The sequence below is a fragment of the Ictalurus punctatus genome, chromosome 2 (assembly GCF_001660625.3).
Source record: "Ictalurus punctatus breed USDA103 chromosome 2, Coco_2.0, whole genome shotgun sequence".
NCBI lineage: Eukaryota > Metazoa > Chordata > Actinopteri > Siluriformes > Ictaluridae > Ictalurus > Ictalurus punctatus.
In genome coordinates this window covers 31,315,542-31,322,146 of record NC_030417.2, presented here as the reverse complement: position 1 = coordinate 31,322,146, position 6,605 = coordinate 31,315,542, and positions in this window count along the sequence as shown.

The following is a 6,605-nucleotide window of genomic DNA, read 5'->3' as shown; positions in this document are numbered from 1 at the left end:
AATGTAAGTCGCTCTGGATAAGAACGTCTGCTAAATGCTGTAAAATGTAAATGTATCAATTTAAATATATTGCAATGTAAAATTCAGTAGATATGTTGGAAAATGTATATGTACTGTAATTGTAGTGAACCCGGGTGATTAAATCATTACCAGCATTTAATCAATTGTTAAGCAAATCAGTCAAATCTCCATGCAAAAGCCAGTGGATGTTTTTGTCTCAATATTTATTTTTATATGTGGATATTAGCTCTTTTGATTGTAAGAATAAAATAAGGATTAAAATTGGTTTATTGGGTGTATCACACACTTTGGACTGCACAGAGAGATCACATTTGAAAACAGGCATCACATTAGTTAGACTTTATCAGGGAGACTACAGACAAAAGGTGAGTGATGCCAACTAGTGACCAATGTATAACAATTCAGGAGAAAAAATATTTAAAAAAAAAATTACTGTTGGTGTGAAGGTACAGTAAGTCAACTTAACTTGTCAATCACACCTGTGATTACGTTGTGTCTTTTTTTCTTTCTTTCTTTCTTTCTTTCTTTTTTTTTTTTTTTTACAAAAATGTTGCAAAAATGATGTAATTCTAAGCGGTACAGCCAACTCTTGTCCATAATGCTGGCTTGAAATTTTCATGTGATTTTTGTTTGGTGTTGATAGACCACATAGAAACAGGACAGGAAGGCATTTTTCATTGGGGACGTTTAAGCAGCATACATCCATAATTATGACATCACACCTGAATGATAATCAAATAAAATTTCTTTTAACAGACAATGTGTGTTGATTACAATAATAATACCACAGCATGATTGAATTCTCAAATCAGAAGGTGTTGATTTCATTCTTTGAAATTCATTATTTATGACTAACATACATGATTGAATTGTTTATATTAATGCTCTCAGACTAAGGCTACATCCATATTAATCCAGATAGATCTAAAAACTGCACTTTCGTTTTAAAACACTCTCCATCTACACTGGCGTTTTCAAACATTTTTCAAAAATTGCTCGTCCACACTGAAATTCTGAAAATGCTTCCCTCCTTATACTGCGCATCCGTAAAAACACGAGAGGTTTTGGCCTGCATCATTTCCATCAGGCATTTATTTTAAAATGCAATCTGACAGTTGTACAAAGTGACATTAATCTTTAACAAAGCTATCAAGCTGGATAGCAGGCACAACAGCTGCAGTACAACATCGCCCACCATCTTGTTCCTTTTAGTTGATTGGGTCACATGACTGTGTTACATGACTAAAAATTCATCATTGTTCCCTTTCAAAGGGAACTCAATGTTGTGTGAGGTCCACGCTGTGGGAAGTGCCCTTGTGCGTGAACGGTATCTGAAGCTTGTGTAACTTATGTAATGCCTATTTACAGGTCTGCCCTGATCAGGTGACGTGGCAATTAAGCGTGTCGCGTGATATAAAAATGGCACCCGTGAACCGCACCGTCAGCCTTATTATCTTCAGCGAGACTGCATGTCGATCGTTTGTGTAATGCTCGCAAAAAGACTCTTCATTTCCTCTCTATCTTAAAAAAAAAAAACAAGAACAAAAAAGCAAACAACAACAAAAAAAGATCTCTTTACTTTTCTGTCCTTTTTATAAAAAAAATGAGAGAAAAGTAGTTAGCTATGAGTGAGAGAGAACTCAGGAAGTGTGTTACGCCTTGCTCCCGTTTCATCACAGGCGGAGGACAGACACACTTTCTGTGTGAAGTTTAAAAGAATTTTGAAGGTCCTGAAAATGGCCAAAATATCCCCAGACCCCCTTGATCATTTCCTTATTACCCCCCACCCCCCCACCCCCCAGCTTTTCAGCTATGCCAGTAATTGAACACAGATACTCTACCTAAAAAGATGAAAATATAGTCCACTGAACTTAATAAACTTTGTCAGGCTGCGAAATCTTACAGAAATCACGCTCTTTCACTTTGCTTTTACGAGTGTCCACATAGAGTATAGCAAGAATACAAAAGTACCCACAGTCATTCATAAACTGTCTCACTTTATGCCTTCAATGCATACACTTCTTCAAGTCTCCATTTAAGTGACCCAGTCCTTAAAGTGGACACCAGACACACACCATCTCAGGTAATCTATAAAATCTACAATTATAGTGATCTATTCTGCTCTCTCTCTCCCTATGGAAGGCACAGTGTGGGATTGACGGACAGCACTTAAGTCCAGATCATGTAAGGGTTTATGGAGATTAAATTAAATGGACTAGTGAGATGCACACTGCCTGCCCCAAGGTGCATTATGGTCCAGAGCAGAGAACCCAGGACCCTAGAGACACTGCAGACACAGAGTCTCCTTACTGTGCATGTTACGGTAATGCATGCAGATAATGTTGAATATAAGGCTCAGACTATAGCCGGTGTGTCTGCTGTATGCACAGATGCATCGGAAAAAGGGATGAGTTAAACTGCAGACATCTGACATTAAAACTGCAAAATGGGATTATATATATATATATATATATATATATATATATATATATATATATATATATATATATATATATATATATATATATATATATATATATATATATATATATATATATATATATATAGTGCCCTCCACTAATATTGGCACCCTTGGTAAATATGAGCAAAGAAGGCTCTGAAAATTGTTTTTATTGTTTAACCTTCTGCAATTTTTTCAAACAATTTACAAAAATACTCTGCTCTCATGGATATCAAACAACTGGAAACACAACACAGGTTTATAAAAAAAAAAAAACAACTTTGTTAAATATAGGTCTGCAACAGTAATTGGCACCCTTATGAATTATTATGAGAGAAATATATTTGTAGTATATTCCCATTGATATTTTACATTTTTACTACACCTGGGTGACCAGGAGCAGGAAATTGTTCAACCATGACTTCCTGTTTCACAGGGGTTTAAAAATTCCCTTAGTCATTTATAACAATGGGCAAGACCAAGGGATATAGCTGTGATGTGTGGCAAAAGGTTGTTGAGCTTAACAAAATGGGAAGTGGCTGTAAGAAAATAGCACAAGCATTAAAAATGCCCATTTCCACCATCAGGGCAATAATTAAGAAGTTGTAGTCAACTGAAAATGTTATAAATCAACCTGATATTGGACGTGTGTCTATATCGTCTCAAAGCACTGTTAAGAGGATGGTTCGAGTGGCCAAAAAATCTCCAAGGATCACAGCTGGAGAAAAAGTTAGTTGCGTCTTGGGGTCAGAAAGTATCAAACTACAATCCAACGTTGTTTGGAATGGTTTTTAGAAAAAAAGCCTCTACTCTCATCCAAAAAAACAAACTTTGCTAGACACTACTCAAACTTCAAATGGGATTGGGTTCTATGGAGCTTTTTGGCTCCTCACCATATCATGTGGTCCTCACCATATCATGGAGATTAAGCTCAGCAACACTGCGGAAGAGCCTCATTTCCACTGCCTGTATTTGTGACCATAGGTGAGGAAAGGGACATGGACCGAACGGTTAACAGAGAGCTTTGTCCACGAACTGAGCTCCAGCTTCACCAACACAGAGCAGTACAGCGTCCGTAACACTGCAGCCTGCTACTACATGAGCTGCTGCCTATACTGGTCTATGTGAGTCACAGGTAACTAAGAAAACATTTCAGTTGCAAGTGTATGAAACCATCTGACAGTCACTAGTATAAAAACAAGCTCAGGGTTATGAAAAAAAGGAGAATGTTTTTTTTTTTTTAATTATGTACAGCAGTTATCCATCAATTTTTATACCGCTTATCCTACACAGGGTTACAGATGACCCTAGACCTTATTCCAGGGAACTCAAGGCAGGGGACACCATGGACGGGGTGCCAAACCATCAATCCCACACACATTCACACACTACGGACAATATGGAAATGCCAGTCAGCCTACATTGCATGTCTTTGGACTGGGGGAGGGAACCTGGAGTACCCAGAGGAAATCCCTGAAGCATGGTGAGAACATGCAAGCTCCATGCACACAGAGCAGAGGCAGGATTTGAACACCCAACCTTGGAGGTGTGAGGCAAACCAGCTAATCACTAAGCCACCATGTCCCTGTACATATGCTCACTGATTTAAAATCATAAAATGTTTACTTGAAAACCTTTCACTTAAAAGCTCAAGACCCCTTGGGCCCCGGCACAATTGAACCTATGGGTGATCCATCCTTGGTAAACTGTTGCTGAATTTTTTAATAAAACCATTTCAAATATGCTCTGTTTCGTGCAAAATATTGTTCATTAATCTGCTACACATTTGCAAGGACACTCAAAAACCTTAGCGCTAATGCTTTCTCAATGTTAGTGTTGACGTAGTTACTGCAGTTTGCTGCAGAATGCTGCTGAGGAAAAACAGGGTTACATGATTTCTTCGGCCAAGTCTGCTTTTCCTGTGCATGGTATAAAATGAGCACTGTAACATTTTACTGCATTTACATCTCCAATATCTGCTGCTTATAGGTCAGGCTCACAAATGAGAGTAACAGCTATTTGTTATTCTGCCTGGGGCTCTGCCTGGAGAAAGGTTTCAAAATGGGTGGCTGGTGCACTGTACCACACCATGAGGAATACTTCCAATAAATACCGTGAGATAAAACGAAGAGGAAAGGAATCATGGGTCTCTGGGGGGAGAAGAGGCAGGCCAATGTCATAGATGAAGATTGGCTTACAAATTGAGTCTAATGGCTGCTTGTCTGAATTGCTCCAGCCCAAGCTTGCTCTCGTTGCTCCCTGTCAGGGTAAGTTAATAATCTGGGGACCTGGTCTGACATGCCCCCTATAAAGGTCCAAATTGAGTCATTTATGAGGGAATTTCAGCTCTGCACCTAATCAGTCAGTGTTATTCTCATATCATGATGGACAAACTAAAAGGGGGTAATCTTAAGAAGCAGGAGGAAGGATGAAGATATGGCCTTTCAGGTCAAATGAAAAAGCTCAGTATCTGCTGATCACAATTAGTTGATCAGTTTTTGATCTCAGAGGTCAGAAATATTGAATTAAACAGAATGGATTTGTTCACCAAGTGCATTTTTTCCCATTAACAATCAGTAAAACACTGTGTGCTAGGGTCCTACATGCTATCCTTTTGCAGTACAAAGCTGGTCTTGATGCAGCCACCTCCAGAAGATGGAAGGTAAACACTGCAAATATTTTCTTTGATTAAACAAATTTAAAAATCACAAAAATGTGACACACCAGAAATCACTTTCACCAGTAAAGCCTTCTCCAGGGTTTATCACAAACAACAACCTTCAGACTTTTTCCACTTATCTGCCTACTTAAGTTGTATCATGTCCAGATGTCAGACTGCAATTCAACATGACAGGAATCAAGAATACCTAAACTTTGTCAATCTGGCAGAGTTTATTGAAACCACAGCACGGTGTGAGGGTAACGCTCCAATTATAAACCAAGCTAAATAAGGTCAATTAAAAGCAGTCTGCACGACTGTCTGAGACAAGAGGAAATACTTCGGTGCAACAGGCTTTAGTGATTACACTGGTGTTTTAGTTTTTTAAGGTCTTGCTTTTAGCTGCATCCTCATCATATATAAAAGAACAAGGGGATAATTGTAAAAGTTTAATTAGACCGTGTTGTTTAACCATTACTGAATTGAACTGAAGTGCAATTCAGATAAGCTTAATCACAATTTTTAAATGAATTAGATTGACAGATGGCTAGACACTTGGATGAATCTTGCCAAGACTGATTAGAAATACAGCATAAGTGTTAACTTTTAATATAAGATATGGTATATACCTGTACAGGAATCGTATTTTAAATTAGCATCATTAAATTACATTGATGATTGAACTGTGTTGAATTTTAAGTCCTTTTGTAGTGTTAATTTGGCTCATTTAATTCTCTTACCAAAATCACACACAAAGATGATGTCACATCCATCATGATCTATTGTTCTAAAACTGTGATTATAACATAGATCTCAGAAACCACTGAATGATTGATGGACACCAAATGAGAAGGGTCTGTCTGCATACCACAGATGGGTGTTTTTTTTTTTTGTTGTTTTGTTTTTTTTGTATTTTTTGCTTTAATCCAGTCTAGCTAGCTTATGATATCCATCTACGTAGCAGTAACAGTAAACATTATAAACACATTTATTAATGTCATTTTAAAATCTTCTCGGCTAGGTAGTAAGTGTTAGCAGTAAAGCTTATGAATATGGATGGATATGACATAAAAATCGTCTCAGACATTCTGTTATGATGTTACCATTGATGTTAGTTAACAAAACATCCCTTTTCCATATATGGTCTTTTCTTTATATTTCCCATATAACAAGACATAACATATACTCTTCAAATGTTTCTGAGTAGGTCTGGATTTTTCACTTTAAGAGATTTAATGAAATATCTTGTCATGTCCCACCGTGGCTCTGTGTGTGCGGAGTTTGCATGTTCTCCCCGTGCTGCGGGGGTTTCCTCCGGGTACTCCGGTTTCCTCCCCCGGTCCAAAGACATGCATGGTAGGCTGATTGGCATGTCCAAAGTGTCCGTAGTGTATGAATGTGTGTGTGAATGTGTATGTGATTGTGCCCTGCGATGGATTGGCACCCTGTCCAGGGTGTACCCCA